Raw genomic sequence first — 25,893 nt, forward strand, 5'->3', positions numbered from 1 at the left:
GACCCTGAATGTAAAAGAATAAATCTTGTATTTATGGGGGGGGCACAGGGGGTGGGTAATGTATTTAATAAAAAGAATGCTGTTTATTGTGGGGCTGTGCATTGTTTTGATTGCGGGGACTGGGGGTGGGGGGTGGGGGGTGGAATGTTCCCCAACGGTATGTGGGTAGGCCTCCCTTGTGGGTAGTTAGTGGGTGAGGGTTGAGGGTGGTTAGGCCTCACGGGGTGGGGGGTTAGAGTGGGAGGGTATGTACAGTAGGCGTCCCGAGTGTTGGGTGAGGGTGGGTTAACCCCTTCATGACTGTAGCGGTTAATAACCGCTATGGTGATTAAGGGGTTAGGGGACATTACTTTGAAAGTGTTAATTTTTTTCTCTGTTTTACTGTACAGCTGCGGAGGTTGCCATTGGTAGTGGGTAGTGTATTGAATGTATTTATTGGTTATTATGCCTTAACCCCTTCATTACCTTAGCGGCTATACGCTATGCTAATGAAGCCTCATTTCTGAACTTTTAATAATTTTGTGCAGGAGCAGGGGGTCCCCTGAGATTAGATTTCTGTTTCAGGGAACCCCCTGCTCACTGTACAATATTATTAAAAAGACAGAAATGCTGCTTCTTTACCATAGCGCATAGCCGCTAAGCTAAAGAATGATTCTTTAATGATGTGTGTGTTTTATTCACAGTGTAGATGTGCAGGGGGTCTCCGGAGCTGAAGCGCACAGGTTTCAGTTCTGGGGACCCCGTGCCCCCCGAGATACAGGCCCCTTTAGGGGGTGCCGGTATCCCTCTGCTCTGCTTGGTTTACAGGCCGCGATCACGTGATCGGGGCTTTTAACGCAGAGGGATACCGGCACCCCCTAAAGGGGCCTGTGTCTCGGGGGGCACGGGGTCCCCCGACCTGAAACCAGTGCGGTTCAGCTCCAGAGACCCCCTGCACATCTACACTATCAATAAAAATGTATTTCAAATGTATTTATTTGTATTTATTTATTTATTTATTTATTGCGGGGATGCTGTGTGTGATTATTTTTTTTGTGTTTAGCGGGGGTGGGTGACGGGGTTTATAAATGTGAGTTTATAAATAAAATAAAGAATATTATTTCTAGGGGCCTTAGAACAGAAGTTCCCACGCCAATTGCGCGCTCATTGCTCTTTTGTTACAATGTTGCTGGTCTTGCGGGTTTGCAGTCTGGCAGCAAAAAGCAGTTTGTACAGTAGTACTGAGTGTGAGATAAATTAACCAGTTCTTTTATTGCTGAAGTCGCCACCAAAAACTTTTATTTACAAATACAGTACAAAAACCGTGCAACACACAACAACATTCAGTATCCTTTGTTTAAGTACAGCAGGTACTATAGGGTAAAACATGTACTGTACAGTACAGCACAATATTACAGTATGGTCTCACTGAAAGTCCTCCCCATTTTCCAGCCATGGCCGATGCCTTGCATGGCGCAAAACGCCATTAATGCAGTCTCTAACGCCTCTCATTACAGGATCTGTAACAGGGTAATAGCACTGCATTTCTTCCACAATCTTTTTCCTTAAATTGGCAGGAAGGGCCTTTTTTTGGCGATTCCCATCATAGTTCACTTTGAACACCCACTCGCAGTACAATGTGTAGGGAACATGGTGTTTAAATATGATCAAGGCATACTTGTGTGGTATACCAGCACTCCTCACCCTATACTTCTCCCTCAGCGCCGGTGGCAGATCGCACAGGGAGATGTCGGGCACTGTTTCTATGCGAGCGGGTGTAGGAGGTCTTTTGGGAGCGGGTGTACTTGAGGCGATGGGCAATGGTAGGGTGTCTGGGAGGAAGCTTTCCTCCGGTAGTGGTCGCCGGGTTGTCTCCTGGCGTGGTCTTGACGGGGTTGTCATGTCCTCCTCAATAGCATAGTACACTGTATCTTCTGGTGGAGGGGGTGTGCTTGGTGATGGAAGGGGGTCGATGGTACCATGCATCACATCCATGTCACCCCCCTGCTCCAGCGTCGGGGAAACAGGGGCATTAACACCGAGCAAATAATGTATGCCCGCTATGTCTGCCTCTATCTTGTCCATCCGTTGATCCATACGTTGCTCCATATGTAGCATTCGTTGATCCAGCCGCTGCTCCATTTGTAGCATCCGTTGCTCCATATGTAGCACCGACTCCAGAAGCAGATCTAGCTTTGCCAGCACACTAGAATTCCCGGGGAGATCCACACTTAGCCCATTCAGGATCCGGTCTAACGAGCTGCTTGTGCATGGCATCTGGAGATCTGGGGGGATGGGTGCAACGGAGGATGAGATGGGGGTTCCCTGGAGAGAAACGGCATCGATGGAGAGTGGAAGAGGTGACCTGGGGATGCCCGGTACAGGAGAAGCTGCAGCGTAGTGGAAGAGGGATGGAGAAGGTGACCGCTGGATTTCCGGGAGAGAAGCAGAGTCGTCCAAGAGCAAAGGAGACAGTGACCCGTTGATTTCAGAGGCAGCAGCATCTTCAGATGGAACCGGAGAAGATGGGGGTGGAGAAGCCGGGCTGAAGATTTCCGGGACAGCTACAGCAGAGTCGTCGAAGCTTATGGGAGCAAGTGGTCTGCGGATTCGGTGAGTTGGCTGCCATTCGTCTTGCGTACCGAGCACAGTACCGTATTTCTTCTTCACATAATAAGGCTGACGTGTTTTAAAAGCCTTAGCCTTTGGGGTCAGCAGAAGGTTTTCTTTGTTGGCCTTAGCCTGTCGCTTTGCCTTTGGCTTGGAAACAGTAACTGCCTTTCTCTTTTTCAGTGTGGCAGGCACAGCAGAGGTGAGATGATTCTTTCGTCCATAGAACCGGGGCTGCTCCATGTAAGCGGAAGGCACAATGCAGTATCTGGACAATGGCTCAGATAAAGATCAGCAAGTGGTGGGCTATGCAACGTGTACAACCTTTTATGCATGGTGGCCAGGTACAGGTGTTGAAAGTGGGTGGTCTGTTATGTGAGTAATTAACATATAAATACACCATCCATTTTGTGGATTCACTGCACATTGAATACACATCGACTAAACATCGAATACACATTCTTGTGTTTGTATTTCTTTCTACAGTACTCGCAGCAATGCCTGTTAAGAAGATTTCAAAGGATCTCAGCATGAGAATGAAGGAGATGTACACGAGCGGAAAACGAATTGCAGATATCCAGCGCTGGTTAACTGCTTCTGGCCTCGTTGTGCCATCAAGCACCGTGTGCTATCATGCACAAGGAAAAAACAGAGACCGCAAAAAGGCACCAAAGATAACAAATGCGTAAGTATACTGTATTTATAAAACTTAACCAAATAAAATATAGAAAACTGTAGTGTACATCTACAGTATACCGTATTTATATAGTATATTTATTATATTACAACAGTATATACTGTAGTGTACTGTATGTGTGGTCAATTTATATTTTTTGTGCAGCAGTATACACTTTTGGTATATTGCAATTCATCTTACAACGGAATATACAGAATATGATGTGTATTTATTATGATATAACAACAGTATACCGTATTTATATAGTATATTTATTATATTACAACAGTATATACTGTAGTGTACTGTATGTGTGGTCAATTTATATTTTTTGTGCAGCAGTATACACTTTTGGTATATTGCAATTCATCTTATAACGGAATATACAGTATATGATGTGTATTTATTATGATATAACAACAGTATACCGTATTTATATAGTATATTTATTATATTACAACAGTATATACTGTAGTGTACTGTATGTGTGGTCAATTTATATTTTTTGTGCAGCAGTATACACTTTTGGTATATTGCAATTCATCTTACAACGGAATATACAGTATATGATGTGTATTTATTATGATATAACAACAGTATACCGTATTTATATAGTATATTTATTATATTACAACAGTATATACTGTAGTGTACTGTATGTGTGGTCAATTTATATTTTTTGTGCAGCAGTATACACTTTTGGTATATTGCAATTCATCTTACAACGGAATATACAGTATATGATGTGTATTTATTATGATATAACAACAGTATATTTATATAGTATATTTATATTACAACAGTACTGTATACTGTATATTTTGTCTATTTATATTTATAGTACAGCAGTATACATTTTTTGTATATTTATATTTACTGTATATTACAACATTACATGTACAGTATACAGTATACATTTTATATTGCTGCATATTAATAACACAATATAATTTCTTTGCATTGTAGGGAGACTACTCTTCTGGTGGACAGAATAAGTGAGGAGAATGATGAGAGGAGCGCATTAAGGGTTAAAAACACTCTTCAGGAAAACCACAATCTGACTGTATCCGAGAGCAGCATAAAGAAGATGAGACGCAGAATTGGATGGAAATATGGACGTGTGAGGTTAGTACTGGACAGTACAGGAGGTACTGTACTGTAAAGTAAAAGTGTTGTTTTGCAAACTGTACTGCGCTGTGACGCTAACATTTTTTATTCATTGTCATTACAGAGCGTACCCCATGATACGGGACGCAAACAAAATCAAAAGAGTGCTCCAGGCCCAGGCATGGATCGACAGCGGTGAGACTTTCCAGGATTGCATCTTCACTGATGAGTCTACTGTGTCGCTGGAGAGATTTGCAAGATTTGCGTTCCACAAAAAAGGCCGCATAACTTTGAAGCCACGGCCAAAACACCCTGTGAAGCTGCATGTGTGGGGTGCCATCTCTAGGCATGGACCGGGATGCATTGTCGTCTTTGAAGGTACAATTTCTCAAATATAATGCCGCCTAATGCACTGTACTTGACTAGTGTTGCCTTACCGTATACACTGTACTGTACTATTGAGCACTTTTCTTTTCTTGCTATAGGAATCATGAATAAAGATTTCTTCCAAGACAACATTGTGCCCGTGATAGTGCGATACATCACACAAGACTTTCCCAATGGTCATCACTTTTACCAGGACAATGATCCCAAGCACACCGCGTCGACGGCGCATATCCTTGAGCGCGGCATCAACTGGGTGAAGACGCCAGCGGAGTAAGTGCAGTAGACCGTTTCCCATTTATATGTTCCCCACTGTTTTAACTGTGTACTGTATCTCTTAAACTAATTGTCCTTTCTTTCCAATCACAGATCGCCAGATTTCAATCCGATCGAAATGGTCTGGCATCAGCTGAAGGACCACATCCGTAAAGTGGCGAAACCCTCCAAGAAGGACGAGTTGTATACAGCCATAATGAGTTTTTGGAACGATGTACTCACCGTGGAACGATGCAATAAATATATAGACCATATTGCCACTGTGTTGCCCATTGTCATCGCGCGCAATGGGCAAGCATCAGGAAAGTAGTACAGTGCTGTAGTATTGTACAGTAAGTACAGTATGATACAGGTAAGTATGGCACAGTTTTTTTCTTTCCCAATAGTCAGAGTATACAGTAGTTCCAGTATACAGTACAGTAGACTAGTTTGACAGTACTACAGTAACTGCCTACTAACTGCTCCATTTTTTTCTTTCCAGAGAAAGCTGCACCAGCCACCTACTGTACAGTAGTTCTACCATAATACAGTACGCACATACAGTACAGTACAGTAACTGAACAAAGTTTTGTTTTCTTATCGTTCCAGGAAAAAGGGTGCCCAAGGGGGAGGGGGGGCCTTGTGTGAGTCAAATCTGCTTGTGCAGTCAAATGTACAGTATATAAACAGCAGTAATGATGTACACAAAACCTCTCCTCTCTCAATGAACTACTGTACTATTATTTCACATTACTGTATATTGTACGATTATTTCACATTACTGTATATTTATCCTGTATATTTTCAGTAATTTAGAAGCAGTGGCTGTTCTGAACAGAACAGTTACTGTAAGCAAACGGATGCACATCAGATTTACATTTCAAATTCGAGAGGGGATTTTTCCAAAGCAGGCAGGCCTCCCTCTAAGGAAGGTGGATGGTGGGATGATACAGTACTCTGGCTGGCCTCCTGCTGAATCTTGTTACCGTAGCCAGCCCAGGGCCAGATTAACAAAACAATGGCTTGGATTGGATTAGCCAGACGATTGATGCTTGGCCAGGGAGGGATTAAAAACTCTAAGGGAGGGGGTGGGTGGTGTAGCTGTAGGATTGTACTGGAGGGGGTGGGTGGTGTAGCTGTAGGATTGTACTGTGTCAGTATTTCCAACGGCAGGTCACCCTAATAATTGCATAAATAAACCCCCAAAGACAAGGCCCAACTATAGTACAGTATACTGTATACTGCATACTGTATACAGTACAGAGCTGTATACTGTATTATAAATAAATAATCATACAGTACTGTACAGTATGTATTATTGTGTGTTGATGTTTTGAATTGCTGTTAACTTGAAATGTTTCACCATTGTATTGTACTGTATTTGTAAATAAAAGTTTTTTGTGGCGACTTCAGCAATAAAAGAAGTGCTTAATTTATCTCACATAAAGTACGTGAATACGACCGCAATCACCATTGTACAGTAAATGGGTGCATAGGATGGAACGACAGGTGCTAAAGGGGTATAAATATGATATTTATCAGTGTTGATCAAAGAGAGTTGATCAGAAGGATTCCCCTTATAAAGTATACAGCACTCTATTGTCATTCATACAGTATACTGTAGTAAAGGGTAGACAACACATGGTCTTGCAGTATACTGTATTACTAAAAATTTGTCAGGTTGACCAGAATCACTGCGGATATCGGAAAATAGAATTAATAAAATTGTATTATTTTCTGATATCCGCAGTGATTCTGGTCAACCTGACAGATTTTTAGTAATACAGTATACTGCAAGACCATGTGTTGTCTACCCTTTACTACAGTATACAGTACTGTATGAATGACAATAGAGTGCTGTATACTTTATAAGGGGAATCCTTCTGATCAACTCTCTTTGATCAACACTGATAAATACAGTAATTTATCTCACACTCAGTACTACAGACTGCTTTTTGCTTGCAATAAACAAACAAACAGGGAAGCGCTACTGTATACTGTATGAGTTAGGATCAGGCCCAGCAGCCACTTTATGTTGAAAACCACATATGAAATGAGCATAAAATTGCATGAATAATTACACAAAAATATATAAAATAAATAGCACAAGTCTCTGACAGAGAGAAATTGTCCAGGTGGTGTGGATACAGGTTAATGCCCCTGTCTGATAGGACAGACTCGGGCAAGAATGGCCTGTGAGAGGTAAATATCCAGAATGGTAACTGGGATGGAAAGCGCTACCAACTGTGCAGGTATTGAAGTGTGTAGAAATGGGAAGGTGCCGTAGGCATCAAATGTGGAAAGCGCTCACCCAGACTTCATACACTTTGCGCTTTTTGCTTGCAGACTGCAAAGCCGCAAGACCAGCAACATTGTAAAAAAAGAGCAAAAAAAGAGCAATGAGCGCGCAATTGGCGTGGGAACTTCTGTTCTAGGGCCCCTAGAAATAATATTCTTTATTTTATTTATAAACTCACATTTATATATAAAGTATATATTTATTTCTCTTCATGTATTTATTTAGATTTATTTATTAATTGTGGAGCTGCTGTGCGTGAGGGGCCATGGCCAGGATGGGGGGGGGGTAAGGGTACAGTATGTGGGTAGGGGGTGAGGGGAGGGTGGTTAGACCTCACAGTACATTATGCACATTGGGCCCCCCCCCCTCCCCACATTTACATACACTGCACGACATCAATGCAGGGAGGGTTTACCAATGCAGGGAGGGTTTACCAATGCAGGTAAGGCTTTAGGCCTTTATATCTCTCTCCCTTCATTGTAATCTGTTTAACAGAAACATTAGGGGGGAAGGGGCTTTAGGCCTTTATCTCTCTCTCCCTTCATTGTAATCTGTTTAACAGAAACATTAGGGGGGAAGGGGCTTTAGGCCTTTATCTCTCTCTCCCTTCATTGTAATCTGCTTAACAGAAACATTAGGGGGGTGGGTGCTTTAAACAATGCTGTGTATAATGTATAAGATTTTTTACAATTAGATAGATGAAATCCTTGGTTTTGTAAGGGTTAGTTTGGTTTTAAATTGTCTTTTCTGGTTGGTACTTACAGTATATATTGATTTTGGTTTACTTGATTGGTTAAAATACTGTAGTTGACTTGTTTGGAAGTGTTTGTGTTTACTGGTAGAGTAGCTTGCAATTATATTGTTAACATTCATTTGCAGAATGTACAGTACTGTATATGGTACATAGATTTAATGCTATGCATCATTTACAGTATACAATGTAAATGCAATGTACTGTGTGGATTGTAATGTTATGTTTTATATTGTAAAATAAGTTAGGATTATTAAATGGATTATTATTATTGTCTGTAAAGAGAAGCGTTATCTGTAGGACAGTATGATTTGATAACCATTCTACAGTACATGTATTTGTACTATTGGTTCATCATGTGTGTATATATATATATATATACTGTATATATGTATATATGTATATATATATATATACTATATATATATATATATATATATATATATATATATATATATATATATATATATATATATATATATATATATATACACAGTGTATATATGTATACTGTATATATATATATATATATATATATATATATATATATATATATATATACAAAGTATATACTGTACAGTATATATTTATTTCTCTTCATGTATTTATTTATTTAGATTTATTTATTAATTGTGGGGCTGCTGTGCGTGAATTTTTTTTATTGGGGGTGAGGGGGGTGTTTGGCCCTTGGTGTGAGTTTACGACTTGCAGCAGCAGCACAATTAATAAATAAATCTAAATAAATAAATAAATAAATGACAATAAATACATTTGAAATACATTTTAATTGATAGTGTAGATGTGCAGGGGGTCTCCGGAGCTGAAGCGCACAGGTTTCAGGTCTGGGGCCCCCGTGCCCCCCGAGATACAGGCCCCTTTAGGGGGTGCCGGTATCCCTCTGCTCTGCTCGGTTTACAGGCCGCGATCACGTGATCGGGGCCTTGAACGCAGAGCACTCAGCACTCAGAAACACAGGCCAGGCAGATTTAACACACACACACAATAGGGGGAGGTTTTTTTACATAGCTTGCAGGGAAGCTTAACGCACACACACAATAGGGGGATAGGGGGAGGGGGTTTTACATAGATTAGAGAGAAGGCAGGGCGTTTTAAAAGCGAGAATAGGGGGAGGGGGTTTTACATAGATTAGAGAGAAGGCAGGGAGTTTTAACACAGACGTGAAAAATATGTATTGAATGTATTAATTGTTTATTATGCCTTAACCCCTTCATTGCCTTAGCGGCTATCCGCTATGGTAATGACGCAGCACTTTCCGTATTTTTAATAATATTGATCAGGAGCAGGGGGGGGGGGGGGTTCCCTGAGCATTAATTTCTGGCTCAGGGAACCCCCTGCTCACTTTACAATATTATTAAAATAATGCTTCTTTACCATAGCGCATAGACGCTAAGGTAAAGAACGAGTGTTTATTTATACTGTATATTGTATGTGTTTTATTGATACTGTACATGTGCAGAGGGTCTCCAGAGCAGAAGCGCACAGGTTTCAGGTCTGGGGACCCCGTGCCCCCCGAGATACAGGCCCCTTTAGGGGGTGCCGGTATCCCTCTGCTCTGCTTGGTTTACAGGCCGCGGTCACGTGATCGGGACTTTTAAACGCAGAGGGATACCGGCACCCCCTAAAGGGGCCTGTATCTCGGGGGGCACGGGGTCCCCAGACCTAAAACCAACGCGGTTCATCTCCGGAGACCCCCTGCACATCTACACTATCAATAAAAATGTATTTCAAATATATTTATTGTCATTTATTTATTTATTTTTTGGCGGCTGTTGTGTGTATTTTATTGTTGTGGGTTGCGGGAGGGTGGGTGAATGGGGTATTCGCCCCAACGATGGTTGGGGAGGGCTTGCGGGGGGGGGGGGGTAGCGGGAGGGCTTAACCCCTTCATGACCGTAGCGGTATTAACTGCTACGGTCGTGAAGGGGTTAAGTGCACCCGCAACCCCCCCCCTCCCGCAAGTCCTAAACTCACACCAAGGGCCAAATACCCCCCTCACCCATCCCCACTACACACAATAAAGCGGGCACGTGGATTAACCCCTTCATTGCCTTAGCGGCTATTTGCTATGGTAATGACGCAGCACTTTCCGTATTTTTAATAATATTGATCAGGAGCAGGGGGGGGGGGGTTCCCTGAGCATTAATTTCTGGCTCAGGGAACCCCCCGCTCACTTTACAATATTATTAAATCTCTCTCTGCTGCAAACACATCTCGCCCCCAGTATGTGCAGTAATTTACTGAACATGTACTGTAGAATAAATGCATAGTTTTATTTATTCGGGTTTATTACACAGTATACTGTATGGCCGGAAAACATCAGCATACAGTACAATATAATCCATCGAAATCCCCCCATTAGCCGTTTTCTTTTCTGAGGAAAAACAAAATGAAAAGTTTTAATGTACAGTAATGGTCAGCCCCCTAAAGAAGTACCCAGCCAGCCCCACCAAAATAATACGGCAAAAATACAGTACTCACCATACTGTACAGTATTACTAAATTTCCCATTCAGCTTGCGCCGGCGCCGGCCCACTTCCAGTCCAGCTTTCATCATCACCCACGTCGATAGTTTGCAGAGGGACTAGCCCACCTGTAGTCAGCGGGAAATCGCTTAGGTACATGCAAGCTTCATCAAAACTGTCTGCGAAATCCATCTCAGAGTTGTCACCGACGTCGGGGGCATCATGATAAGCTGGTGCTGCTGCTGGTTCTGGTTCTGGTTCTGGTTCTGGCGCATTGCTTGGCAGGGACTGTCACTTCTTATTTCGTTTTAACACGACCCTTCGCATTTTGCCGCCTCCATTATCATAGATACGGGAAAAACCCTGTGACACACACCAATACCCTCCAACAAATTGGGGCTCAATACGGTGAAAACAGGGGTCACTACATAACCTTTTCCTTATTGCATGCTTCCACAAATGAGGAGTTGGCGAAAATCTGTAAAAGTCATAGTTTTCGATAAAATACTGATAAATTTGAACAACTGTTGCCATCTTATCCTCTGTTGCATTAATAGCGGCCCATATCAAATAAGCATAACTTCTGTCAGGTTTTTGGAAAGCGGGCTCCACTTGAACACTCATGTCTCTGTAGAATAGTGTAAGCGAAAATGATCTTTGTCTTTATTTAATACAGTACTGTATGTAAAGCCTAAATTGATACATTTTTTGCAACTCTTCCTTCAGTCTCAAGGACAAGTTACAATACTGTAGCATACTGTACTGGGATAAAGTAACTTTTTTTGTAAACGAAACAACTTGCAAAGCCCACACATTACTTAAGTCATGAGTTTATGCCATCTGGTGGACAAACGAAACATTGCAGCCTAGTAAATTCTTCTCGTTATCATTTAACAGATCAGCCGCCCGTCAGCCAGGCATGAACCGTGGCTGGGAAGGCAAACGCAACGCAGCATGCAAGAGGTGAGCAGCAGCGGATTCCAGGTATCTGCCAGGTACAAACCGGGCATTTGCTCGAATAAAGTGTGTCGGTGCAGTACAGCAGGTCAAAACATCTCCTTTATTTAAGTTCAGCAGGTCAAAACATGTACAGCACAGTTCAGCACAACAGTATGGTCTTACAGTTCCCGTGATTAAACCAGAAAGTCCACCACATTGTCCGTCCATGGTCGATTCCTTGCATGGCGCAAAACGCCATTAATGCAGTCTCAAACGCCTTTCATTACAGGATCTGTAATTGGATAAAAGCTCCGCATTTCATCCAGAATGGTATTTCTTAAATTGGCAGGAAGCACCTTATTTACGCGATTTCCTTCGTAGTTCACTCTGAAGGCCCAGTCGCAGTACAACAAGTAGGGAACATGGTGCTGAAAAAGTAACAAGGCATACTTGTGGGGTGCACCAGCACTCATCACCCTATACTTCTCCCTGAGCGCCGGGGGCAGATTGCACAGGGTGATGTCGGGCACCATATCGATGCGAGCGAATGTAGGTCTTCTGGGAGCGGGTGTGCTTGAGGCGACGGGCGATGGTAGGTTGTCTGGGAGGAAGCTTTCCTCTGGTTTTGGTCACCGTGTTGTCTCCTGGCGTGGTCTTGATGGGGTTGTCATGTCCTCCTCAACGGCATACATGTACTGGTACACTACATCTTCTGGTGGAGGGGGTGCGCTTGGTGATGAAAGGGGGTCGATGCTCCCATTCATCACATCCATGTCACCCCCCTGTTCCGGCGTCGGGGAAACAGGGGCATTAACACCGAACAAATTATGTATACCCGCTATGTCAGCCTCTATCTTCTCCATCCATCGATCCATCCGTTGATCCATATGTTGCATCCGTTGATCCATATCTAGCATCCGTTGATCCATATGTATAATCCGTTGATCCATATGTAGCATCCGTTGCTCCACATTTAGCATGGTCTCCAGAAGAAAATCCATCTTTGCTAGCACAATAGAGTTCCCGGGGAGATCCACAGTTATCCAATTCAGCATCTGGTCTAACGAGCTGCTTCTTGTGCATGGCGTGTGGACATCTGGGTGGATGGGTGCAACGGAGGATGAGATGGGGGTTCCATGGAGAGAAGCGGCAGCGTCGTCAAAGAAGGGTGGAGGAGGTGACCTGTGGATATCCGGTAGATGAGAAGTGGCAGCGTCGTCGAAGAGGGATGGAGAAAGTGACCTTTGGATTTCCGGGCGAGAAGCAGAGTCGTCTAAGAGCAAAGGAGAAAGTGACCCGTGGATTTCAGAGGCCCCAGCGGCAGCATCGTCGGATAGAACTGGAGAAGATGGCCTGTGGGTTTCCGGGAGGTCGGCGGCAGAGTCGTCGAAGCGTATGTGAGGAAGTGGTCTGCGGATTCGATGGGTTGGCTGCCATTCGATTTGCGTTGAGAGTACATCACCGTATTTATTCTTGACATAATAAGGCTGACGTCTATGAAAACCCTTAGCCTTTGGGGTCAGCAGAAGGTTTTCTTTATTGGCCTTAGCCTGTCGATTTTGCCTTGGCGTGGAAACGGCAACCGCCTTTTGCTTTTTCTGCTTGACAGGCACGGCAGAGGCGAGTGGGTTCCTGCGTCCGTAGAATCGGGGTTTCTCCATGGAAGAAGGTGGCACAATGCAGTATCTGCACAAGGGAAAGTTCAGATACAGATAATCGAGTGGTGGGCTATGCAAAGTGTGTAACCTTTTATGCATGGCGGCGAGGTACAGGTGTTGAAAGTGGGCGTACTCTAATGTGAGTCATTACCGTATAAATACACCATCCATTTTGTGGATTCACTGCACATTGAATACACATCGACCAAACATCGAATATACATTCTTGTATTTGTATTTCTTTCTACTCGCAGGAATGCCTGTTAAAAAGATTTCAAAGGATCTCAGCATGCGAATTAAGGAGATGTACACAAGCGGACACCGAATTGCTGCTATCCAACGCTGGTTAGCTACTTCTGGCCTCCTTGTGCCAGCAATCACCGTGAGCTATCATGCACACGGAAAAAACAGAGAACGCAAAAGTGCACCAAGGGTAACTAACGCGTAACTATATTTATACAACTTAAAAAAAATGTATATCAAAAAATGTACTGTACATCTACAGTACTCTATCTAATATTTTTGTTATTTCTGTTGATTTATATTACAACAGTATATATATTTTGTATATTTATATTACAACAGTATATATATTTTGTATATTTATATTACAACAGTATATATATTTTTTATATTTATATTTATATTACAACAGTATATATATTTTGTATATTTAGATTACAACAGTATATATTATTTATATTTCAACAGTATATATATATTGTATATTTATATTACAACAGTATATATATTTTGTATATTTATATTACAACAGTACTGCACCGACACACTTTATTCGAGCAAATACCCAGTATGTACCTGGCAGATACCTGGAATGCGCCACTCCTCACCTCTGACAAGCCCCGTTGCATTTGCCTTCCCAGCCTGGGTTCATGCCTGGCTGATGGGCGGCTGATCTGTTAAATGATAATGATTAGGATTTAATAGGCTGCAATGCTTCGCGTGTCTACCAGATGGCATAAATTCATGAATTGTAATGCAGTATTTATATATATATACTGTGCAGTATTGCAGCCAGCGGGAATAAAATGCTTCAATCCCTGCTTGGAAAATAACTCAATGCACTCGGGCAGAAAACAGTCACAAACCTCAATACACCCGGGTATACCCGAATTCGTGGGACTAGCCAAGCTCGAATAAAGTGTGTCGCCAGTGTATATATATTTTTTATATTGCTGCATATTAATAGAACAATATATTGTATCCTGTTGATCTACTGTCTCTAATATTTTTACTTACCGGATTGTTTTTCTTTACATTGTAGGGAGACAACTCTTCTGGTGGACAAAATAAGTGAGGAGAATGATGAGAAGAGTGCATTAAGGATCAAATACACTCTGCAGGAAAATCACAATCTCACTGTATCCGAGACCAGCATAAAGAAGATGAGACGCAGCATTGGATGGAAAAATGGACGTGTGAGGTTAGTACTGGTCAGTACAGGAGGTAAAAGTGTTGTTTAGGAAACTTTACTGTACCGCTAAAATTATTTATTCCTTGTCATTACAGAGCGTACCCCATGATAAGGGACGCAAAGAAAATCAAAAGAGTGGTCCAGGCCCAGGCATGGATCGACAGTGGGGAAACTTTCCAGGATTGCATCTTCACTGACGAGTCTACTGTGTCGCTGGAGAGATTTGCAAGCTTTGCATTCCACAAAAAAGGCCGCATATCTTTGAAGCCGCAGCCAAAACACCCCGTGCAGCTGCATGTGTGGTGTGCCATCTCTAGGCGTGGAACAGGATGCATTGTCATCTTTGAAGGTAAAATATATCAAATATAATGTAGCCTTATGCACTGTACTTTACTAGTGTAGCCTTACTGTATGCACTGTACTGTACTTTTGTGCAGTTTTTTGAGCACTTTTCTTTTCTTGCCATAGGAATCATGAATAAAGCTTTCTTCCAAGACAACATTGTCCCTGAGATAGTGCAATACATCACATGCGAGTTCCCGAATGGTCACCGCTTCTACCAGGACAACGATCCGAAGCACACCGCGTCAACAGCGCATATCCTTGAGCGCGGTATCAACTGGGTGACGACGCCAGCGGAGTAAGTGCGGTAACCGTGTCTCATGTTTTTACTGTGTACTGTATCTCTTAAACTAATTGTCCTTTTTTTCCAATGACAGATCGCCAGACTTCAATCCGATCGAAAAGGTCTGGCATCAGCTGAAGGACCATATCCGGAAAGTGGTGAAACCCTCCAAAAAGGACGAGTTATTGAAAGGCATAATGAGTTTTTGGAACGATGTACTCACCGTGGAACGCTGCAATAAATATATAGACCATATTGCGACTGTGTTGCCATTGTGATCGCGCGGAATGGGCAAGCATCAGGAAAGTAGTACTGTGCTGTAGTATTGTAAGTACAGTATGATACAGGTAAGTATGGCACAGATTTTTTCTTTCCTAATAGTCAGAGTATACAGTAGTTACAGTTTTTTCTTTACAGAGAGAGCAGCACCAGCCATCAGGTTACAGTACATAGTATTTAACAGTAGTCAGAGTATACAGTAGTTCCAGTATAGACTAGCTTGACAGTACAACAGTAACTGCCTACTAACTGCTCAATTTTTTTCTTTCCAGAGAAAGCAGCACCAGCCATGTACAGTAGTACTACACGTCACACAATGCCATAATACAGTACGCACATAACTGCAATAATATTTTTGTTTTCTTGTCGTTTCAGGAAAAAAGGGTGGCCTGGGGGGAGGTGGGGAGTTGTGTTCAGTCTAATCTGTTTGTAAAGTCAAATGCACAGAAACAGAGTGACTAGTCGCTCACCTAGTAGTATCAGGAGATAAAAACCTAGGTGCTTAGGGAATAGTAGTACAGATAAACACTTGGACAAGTGACTAGAAGAGGTCACTAAAAAGCCCTAATAACAGCACTCAAAGTCACCATATACAGGTAAGTACATGGTTGGGATAGGATATAAGTGTATTCACTAGGACCAAAAAATGGAGTTATATAAACCTCCAGGCACAAGACTACGAACAGCAATTAAAACCAAAAATAATAAAGTTTTATTAATATAACGACAGACGCAACTTAACAACTAAGAGGAACATATATATACACACACTGGATATTAAAATCCTCACGGAACGAACGGTGGTGGGGTAATTTGTGAGACAGGCTCATGTGTGAATACACATATCTGGAGGAGATACACTATGGTGTAGAAGGTAGATAGACAACACAGTAAGGGTCTGTTCATACAGTACACTAGATATACAGGTGACTTGCTAAATCAATGATAGCGGTCATACTGCGCAACATAAAGCGCTGCTAAAGATGTTCATACCGCCATCCCGCATCAAAGATCCTCCATTTTTTGGTCCTAGTGAATACACTTATATCCTATCCCAACCATGTACTTACCTGTATATGGTGACTTTGAGTGCTGTTATTAGGGCTTTTTAGTGACCTCTTCTAGTCACTTGTCCAAGTGTTTATCTGTAAAGTCAAATGTACAGTATATAAACAGCAGTAATGATGTACACCAAACCTCTCCTCTCTCAATGAACTACTGTACTGTACACAGAATGAGGAACAAGATAAATACGGAAAAAATAATAGTACTATATATATTCTACATTACAGTATATATTATTAAATAATATTCTTATAAATGTGCATTATTCATGTTTCCCCATGTTTTCCAAATAGGATTTTCCAAAACATTGCCGTAAACAAAGCCTCAAAGCTCCCGTCTCAAAGAGAATTACACGCAGGCGCAGTGAGGCTTTGTATCTTGGCTATGGACAGATTAAGAACACAATGGCAAGATTCAGAAAATTAACAACTCTGTGGAGAGGGGGGTTGGGTGACGCATGCGCAGTAAGCAGCTAAGTAGCTCCCATCTCAAAACGGATTACATGCAGGCGCAGTGAGGCTTTGTAGCTCGGCTATGGACGGATTAAGAACACAATGGCAAGATTCAGAAAGTTAACGACTCTGTGGAATTTCAAATCCTTGAGCTAGCGTTCGTGGGGGAGGGAGCTACAGGGTACAGCTGCATGAAGTTCAAAGATAAAGACATACTTTAAATTTCAAAAGGCAGTTCATCATAATAATATGATCCCTACACTCACAAATACAGTAAGTAAAAAGCACACAAATCAACCATGTGCAGTCAAACGCACAGGGTCGCAGTCAAAAGCTACAGCACAGATTGAATATCGTAATACAGTAAGATGGTTTTTGCAGGCTTGTGGAGAAAAAATAAAATAAAAATTACAATAACATTTTTTATTTTTTATTTTTTTTGGGTCACTCACTCAGGCAAGCAAGCAGTGGTGGGCGAAGTAACAGGCGCATGCATAGTAATCACCTGCTGTCAAGCAGGAATGTGATTGAAACCAGACACACATTCAAAGGAATGGTGTGGGAGAGATGTACTGCATTGTAGAGAAAATAAGAAATTGAAATACCCTGCAGTGCAGTTAATTATCCTGAGTGAGGGAAGAGCGCTCTATATGCCAAAATGTGACACTGTTACAGTACAGTACTCGCCGATGCGTTTCAACAATTTTCAAATGAGACATACTGAGACATACTGTACTGCAGAACAGCACTGCAAATGCATGTATACTTTAAATATGCAAATTTACAATTACTGCGCACGCACACACAGACTGTGTACTGACGTAGGTTGAACCGCAAAGGTATTAGACTTCCAAGACAACAGCTCGCAAACATCCCCTTGAGTTTTTACATGGCATTGCAGTATTGCAGACAGCGAGAATAAAATGCTAATATCACGAGTGCGAAAATAACGCAGTTCACTCCGGGCAAAAACGACAAAAAAACGCACCTAACCGGGATAATCTGAGAGCCACGGATCTAGCCAACTTAGACTCAGGTCGGCCGCCAGTGTACACACTTGCACTAGAACAAATCTTCTTCTGTTCATTTTAACTGCAGATATTTGGTAAAATTAAAAATTGTAAAATTAATTTGCCAAAGGGGTAGAATTCTAAAACTCGAAAATAGCCTCTACAACTATAAAATGTAGGCTAATAGAGACTTTACCCAGACCACAGAGAGGTGGAAATAGGGATAAAATACTTCAGCAAAGGAAGCAGTTCTAGATTGATCAGCTACAGACCTCAAGCTGCTACAGTAGGTCACAGTGATATGATATAACTGATGCCTTTCTAAAGGGAATAACGGGTTATACATGCTTCTCATTTAGAATCTACACTGGCGACACACTTTATTCGAGCTTGGCTAGTCCCACGAATTCGGGTATACCCGGGTGTATTGAGGTTTGTGACTGTTTTCTGCCCGAGTGCATTGAGTTATTTTCCAAGCAGGGATTGAAGCATTTTATTCCCGCTGGCTGCAATACTGCACAGTATATATATATATACTGCATTACAATTCATGAATTTATGCCATCTGGTAGACACGCGAAGCATTGCAGCCTATTAAATCCTAATCATTATCATTTAACAGATCAGCTGCCCATCAGCCAGGCATGAACCCAGGCTGGGAAGGCAAATGCAACGGGGCTTGTCAGAGGTGAGGAGTGGCGCATTCCAGGTATCTGCCAGGTACATACCGGGTATTTGCTCGAATAAAGTGTGTCGGTGCAGTAGTACCCAGTTTACAAATAGAGATTTTTAATTTATTACAATTAATTATATGGGTTTTAAATTATTTTTTTATGTTGAATACCATTTTTGTTTTTTCGTTTTTTATTAGGAAATAAAATTAATTCTAAGTGTTTCGTGTAACGTCTCTAATTGAAAGGTGCATGTGGGAGAAGGAGTGGCTCACTGAGTAACGACACTTACGAGTTTGAAGCAGGGGAGCCTGGTTCAATTCCTGGTGTCAGCTCCTTGTGACCTTGGGCAAGCCATTTTATCTCCCTGTGCCTCAGGCACAAAAAAATAAATTGTAAGCTGCATAAGGCAGGAACCTGTCCCTGCAAAATGTTTCTATAAAGCGCTACGTAAAAACTAGCAGCGCTATACAAGAGCATACTATTATTATTATATTTGTTTTGATATTTTTATGAATGACTATTATGGAACTGTATTGATTCAGCTATTTAGTAAAGTTCCAGTCTTCTATTATATTATATTTTTAATAGACTTATATATTAATCTATTATATATATTTATTGTAGAGCAATAGTTTTATACTGTACCTTCTGATGTATTCATGGGAGGCGATAAGCTAATATATTGTATAACAATTGGAATGATGAAGGATTTGAGGGGTTAATTTTTATGAATTAATTGAAGGGCTATTAAAGGAGCACTACTGTATGTTGCTACAGTAGAGGCAACGTTTATTCTAACATTTGCCGTAAACTAGCCGGGTTACATTCTGGGTATGTGCTGGGTATGTGCTGGGTATGTTCTGGGCTAGTTTGAGGCACGTTTAAGGCATTTCTGCATTGACTAACGACCCATAGGATTAACACAGCAGGGATCCCTGGCAGTCCAATTCAGTTTGAATGGGACTGCCAGGGACCCCCGCTGTTAATCTGATAGGCCATTAATCAATGCAGAAATGCTGGGGCTAGTTTAAGGAAAGTTTAAGGCATGTATTCAGAATGTACCTGGGTGTTTCCTGTTTTTTTTGGGGAATTGCCACTAGTTTTTGTTCGAATAAGAGTTGCCTCTACTGTATGTGACTGACCCTCTGATGAAAGTGACAAGCAAAACGCATTGAGGGCAGCAGTGTTCTCATTATGTTTTGACGTTCACTATCGTGAGTGTATGTGGGTAGCCACGTATGAAGCTGTATTGCTGGGGATAATGCCCAAAGAAGACATGCTGAATGGATCCTGTTACAGTACAAGGGTAAAGAGAAGGAAGGCAATTGATGCATGATTGACTGTGGATTAAGAAAGTGATCCTATTAAATGTCTTGTTGATAATAAAGACATAAATATGTGATGGATAAGGACGAGGCCATTGTGATTTTAAAAGTTTAAAATTACCAAAAGGAAGTCCTGCATCAATTATAAGATCCAAAGTGTAATAATGCTCTTGAACAAGATCCCACATACGCCTGCAAAATAGAGATCGATAGTTTGATACATTTGGCTCTCAATAACTGAATCAACAAAAATATTACTGAATTTCTCACACAAGAACATCATATTTTAACCAATTGTTCATACTTTACCTAAGATCCATAAATCTATTAGTAATCCCCAAGGCAGACCTATCATCTCACGAGCCTCACTCTGCCAACGGTTAGCTCAATTTGTCGATTACATCCTAGAAGTGTTTAACTTCAGAATATTATGATTATCTTGATGAGTGAGACACTCCCACTAAACTCACTATGCACTTGCAAGCCACTACCATTTAATACCTGGATGTGCATATTGAACATGCAGTTAACTTTGTGACAACCTCTTTATTTTCTAACATAACAGAAATACACTTCATAATGCTGGCAACGTCCATCCCCCCTTATTGAAAAGAGGATTCCCCTTCTCCCAAATGTTATCAGTTTTATGCATTGACAGATAAAGGGTTAATAAAGCACAACAAATATTGTGATAAAATCAAGCTGCTGCGTGAACACCTGCGGTTTCCCCAAACCACAATTACATAAACCTGAACCAAAAAGTGCTCGTGGGTCAAAGTGACCGAATATAAACAGTACAATGTGCAAATAAACTCAGTGATGTATAGCACTGATAACGCATAATACTGTCACTCCATATGTAGAATTCCTCAGGTTAACCTCATATGAAGAAAAAAACACAAATGCAGAGGGTATAGTGTATTAACATTTATTCATGATGACAAACAACACAGGGGTGGGGAAGAAACAAACTCACACTCTCCCCGCTGGTGTATTAGCAAGAAGTAACTTCGGGCGCACTTCTACCCTTCTCCCGGAATGACTGCTCCCAAATCAGCTGATGGGCATGTAGAGACACATGCAAACTTGGTCTCCTCCTTCAGCGCCTCTCACCCGTGCTCAGAGTCCTCCGTCCATTTCAACATGTCACAGCCTCCCCAGCCAATCCGCATAGTATAGGGTTAATGCGGTGGCCTCAGAGAGTCAAAAAGCCCAACATGTTTCGTCCAAAGACTTCATCTGGGGGTCATACTTGCTACTGACTGAAATGTTTCTTTATACTAAACTAGACAACAGCGGAAACCTATCACAGCTGTGTAATAGGAACCCTAACCAATCGGGTTGCTGCTTATGCTAATTGCAAAGTAATAAGCTGCAAGTGCATAGATTCTCCTGACAGAATTGCCTAGTTAGTATTCACAGATAATGTTTATACAATAATAATAAAATACACACCGATAAAACTTTTAATTAATATAATACAAAAAAAAACTCCAACATGGATAATATAACATTAAAAATTCCTTATAATTATCTCATAAAATAAAAAACACTCCCTAATACTACACATGCTTTCTACATTTCTAGTAACAGAAATGATATGATGTGAGGAATGCTGAAACATGGAGAGTGAAAACAAAGAGTTAATCACAGGTACAAAAATAAAGCAATAACCTTTACATGGTGATTCAATGGTATTTCATGGGACAAGGTGCAATACAGGGATAATGAATAATAAATGGCAATTAATGTGGATGGGATTGAGATCAAGAGATAATAATATCTTAAAAATATAACAAAAATACATAATTGATTATTAGTTAAAAATATTAAATAGATATAAAAAATATATATCATAAAACTCCTCTAAAAAGTACATTATGTCATTGGAAAAACTTAGAATAAAAAATGGGACAGATAAAACATTGAGTCATCGTGCGAGAAAGGCGTTAATATCAAATTCTACATTCAATCCCAGAGGTCTCAGAGCTTTCATTTTTTGATTCCAAAGGCTTTCTTTTTGGGAGATGGATTGAACTCTATTTCCTCTGCGCCAATGTCTTGGAACAAAATCTATTCCAATGAACCTGGGACCTCCTGGATCAGATCCATGATGATTCTTAAAATGTAGTGACACATTATGAGACTCCAAACCTTTCTCTATATTTCTCACATGCTCTAAAATTCTGGTCTTCAGTTTTCCTGTCGTCCGGCCCACATACTGTAGGTCGCACGGACATTCTAAAAGGTACATTACAAAATCAGTGCTGCAGTTTATCAAGCTTGAAATCACAAATACCTCACCAGTCTGTTTAGAAGTGAAGTTTTTGCTTTTATTGATACCAAATTTACAGGCCACACAGTCTGTGCAGGTAAAGAATCCCAAAGGATTTCTCTCTAACCATGTGGCCTGTACAGTATGATCCCCTATCACTAGTTTAACTTGTCTAGTTCTTAAAGCACTAGGAGCCAATTTATCTTTTACATTTGGGGATCTAGTAAAAACAAGTTGAGGTTTATCTGGGATGATCTCTTTTAGAATATGATCCTGTTTCAAAATAGACCAATGTTTTTCAATAATCCTCCTTATCTCATAAGATTTATTATTATATTGAGTAATAAAGGGGATAACGTTTTGCATATCATTTGACTTATTTCTGTGTTTCAACAAGTCTTTCCTATTTATTTTAGTTACCTCTTCAATAACTATCTAATGTTTTAGAATTATAATCTTTTTCCAAGAATCTCTCCTTTAAAATGGTCGCTTGCTTTTGATAAGTTTGATCGGAGGTACAATTCCTCCTGATCCTACTTGTTTGTCCCTTAGGGATATTATTCAACCATTTATTTAGGTGGCAATTATTCTTATTGATGTACGTATTGCAGTCTACAGACTTAAAATGGGTTTTACAGTTTACTCTTCCTTCATGTATAAAAAGATTAAAATCTAAAAATCGAATCTCTTGTTTACTGATGTTATGAGTAAACCGGAGATTCATCTGATTATCATTCAACCGTTCAACAAACTCCAATGCTGCTTACTCCTCCCCTTTCCAGACAAAAATAATGTAATCAATACCAGAGGACCAGAGGACCAGAGGACCGGACCGGCAGTTTTATGCATAGTTCATGATCCAGTGAAATGGTATGAGCAATTGATTGAGATGGGCAACAAATTCTATCAGGAAAGTGGTACAGGGAATACCCGGGCGCTACCCCACACTTCAATAAATAGGGAAAATATGTATTTGTTCTATATTAGAACAACACAACCATGAGAATCCTATACGGTTCTAGTCTTCTTCTCGGTCTCTTTCTTTTGCTCTAAAACCCCCAAAAGGATCTATCCAGGATCCTTGAAAATACGGAGAGAAAGGAGAAAAAAAAGGGGGAGCACAGGTAGAGGCACACTAATTGACAGATATTAACAACTCTGGGATGTAGCTCCCCAAAGTTCCTAAATGAACTGATAATGAAGTGTATAATATCAAAAACACTTACACGGCCTTGTGTAAGTGCTAACACATCAAGGTTTCTTTTCTTTATCTTCTTCCTTCTGTATCTTCTGTAAACCAGGTTTCTTTACTTCTTCTTTAGTCTTGATGGTGGTGTCTTCAGGGATCCGGCTGCCGTTACAAGCGAAGGTCCCCTTAGAAAGAATTGATGGCTTTATCGTGATTTATTACTAAAAACACGCCGACAATAAGACATCTCTGATAGGCTGATGGCGCTTGGTCTTGAGCCCTGATAATCACATTACTATAGCAATAAAGCAATCTATCAAAGAACACTGTCATATTCTTGCTAGAAATGAATAGCGACAAAATTGCTGATCATACAAATCCATATTTGAATACAAGAGGGGACGTAACCTGCGGGACTGTTTGGTTAAAACTGTCCATAGGGCCAAATATGCACCAGCTAGAGACATGGCTGCTACACATGCGATAGGTGTGTGAATGTAACAGTTCCTCCTTTGCTGAAGTATATTATCCCTATTTCCACCTCTCGGGGGTTTTGGTACAGTATCTATTACTCTAAATGTTAAAGTATTAGAGACTGTTTTTGGATTTTAGAAAATCACACTTTTGGCAAACTAATTTGACAGTTTTTTTTTTCTTCAACAGCGATTGACTACGTTCAGTAGTTAAGTGACCATGTGGCTTTTATGGATTGGAAATTTTAGGAACATACTGTATAACGGTACACTCATCAAGCATTCACACTGCATACAGAAGAAAGGAACAACCTGTCGCCAAAAACTTTTTGCAATCCTTGTATACAGTACACTTGCAGATCTTCGATCATGTAACTATCATGATGAGGTGATGTTCAAATATTACTTCTATGCTGATAGAGCTATTGGATTTACAAGTGTCAGACAGTATATCCAAAAGGTCTAAATATCAAACTTTTATTGGCCTGATTTTTTAAAAGATGTTGACTTGGTTACTATACCTACGCTTGCTCTCTGCTAGCTCCCAGTACTTGAATCTAACTCCCTAGGAAAAAGGTCCATAAATTGTATCAGATCCATGCTCCGGTATCTACCGCATTGCTGAGCGAGTTCCTATATAGGAGCTCTTACAAAGTGCCCCACAACTCTCCCTAGTTCATCAAGGCTGGCCTGGTAAGACTAGCTGGAGTTCCCATTCACAACATGGGAACACCACGTGAACCTTATCAGTTGTGGGCTAATCACTTATCCCTGGGGAAGTCCACGGTTCCCCACAGAGTTTGGCTCTGAGCTGCTGGTGTATCTGGTGCAGCTTTGCAATACCAGCCCTCCCAAAAACTGTTAGCAGGCCAATACAATAGATTGTCCTTCCTTGTCATACAATGCAAGCTCTTTAAGGAATGCAAGAGAAGGTCCATATTACCCCTGAGTGTCCACAATTTCCAAAACAGAGACATATCACAACTTTTAAAGTCCCAAAAATACAAAGTTATAAAGTAATCACCCTGATGCCTAACATTAACCCTTTTTTTCCACCTATGATACTGATGAGAGTACAGGGAAAATGGCGGTGCATCTGCTGCTGCTGCTGAAGATTGGAAACCACAAACTGCAAACCACAAAATATCCTAGGTGCAAAAATTTATTTTAGGGCATAGTAACAGCCAAAAAGAACACTCTGACGCGTTTCCCGTGGTATCCCACCCTTTATCAAAGAGTAAAATCACTTACAATGATCACATACTTAAATACCCACAATTCCCTCTCCTCTCCTGTGACACTGTGTAATTTGGGCCAATCGGAAGCGTGGGAGGCGTCACTCCCCTCTAGCTGGTGTAAGGCACATTAGCCTGAAGCAAACCCAGCTGTGCTTAACAGTGCAATTGCATGGAAGGTGAATGTATCCTCCCCTTGATGACGTGACGGCCCTTCTGGCCAATCATAGGCCTTAAAAAACGGGACGTCCTAAATGTAAACAAGGACTGACTGACAGCTTTATCCAAGAAAAGGAAATGGTGGGTATACTCCTAAGAACAAATATCATTAGGATCATCGCTCAAGACACATTAAATCAGTATGTCTAGCACTGTTAAACACTGCAATATATAAAGGAACAATGATCCATATAATGAAGTAAGACAATTAAAAAACCACTATTAACACTATAGTGGAGTAATACATAAAAACACACAAATTGCTGTGTATTACCCTCACAGTACACAAAGAAAATATATACAGTTAGAACCTAAGTTAGGAATAATTGCCACATATGCATAATATCTAGATCATGCTAAATCTTTCTAGTTAAACATAATGATATTCAAAATGACATTGTAGTTTAGCAGGTTAGGGTTCTATGGACTATATGGTTACAAGAAGATCAAAAATGATTGTACCATCAAACACGGATATAGGTGCAGTACAATTTAC

The sequence above is a fragment of the Ascaphus truei genome, chromosome 4 (assembly GCF_040206685.1).
Source record: "Ascaphus truei isolate aAscTru1 chromosome 4, aAscTru1.hap1, whole genome shotgun sequence".
Lineage (NCBI taxonomy): Eukaryota > Metazoa > Chordata > Amphibia > Anura > Ascaphidae > Ascaphus > Ascaphus truei.